Source organism: Amphiura filiformis, chromosome 18 (genome assembly GCF_039555335.1).
Source record: "Amphiura filiformis chromosome 18, Afil_fr2py, whole genome shotgun sequence".
In the NCBI taxonomy this organism is placed as follows: Eukaryota; Metazoa; Echinodermata; class Ophiuroidea; order Amphilepidida; family Amphiuridae; genus Amphiura; species Amphiura filiformis.
The window spans coordinates 63,951,725-63,952,327 of NC_092645.1; positions in this window are offsets into that span (position 1 = coordinate 63,951,725).

Below are 603 nucleotides of genomic sequence, written 5' to 3' on the forward strand. Positions count from 1 at the left end.
CATGTTGATAATCAAACAGTGCTATAAAGTTGTCTTACCAAGGAATGTGTTTGTATTAAAAGAAATAATTGTTTTACAACTTGGATGAACTAGAATTACTTTTATGCAAATCCGAAAATTGCAACATATATTTTTCTTTAAGATTTAGCGGTATTGCCAGATTGTACGTACAGTTGGGCTACATTAATAGCCTCATTATAGTTTTATTGATACTGGCAAAGTACTTGCCTGTATGTGCTTGTTGTTCTGCTATAGCGTATAGAATCTGTTAATGGTACTATAACCACACAGTCAATTAATTTATGTCAACATGTCCTTTTCACGAGGCTGTGTTTATATAACTGAATTATTTATACAAACACAACCTTGAGTAAATTAAAAGAAGGGATCTGGAATGAGCGTTTCGATAGTATTTTTTGTGGGACATGAGAGCACATCGGACATATCGAATTGCATTCCTAATACGAAGAATGTCTTTCTGATATCAAATAAGTTTCATTTTTTGAAAATCACGATGTAATACAAATTTTATGACAAATGATTAAAATTTGATATTTTTCATATTTTTGATATATAATAGTCCTCGAAGTAAATTATATAAAT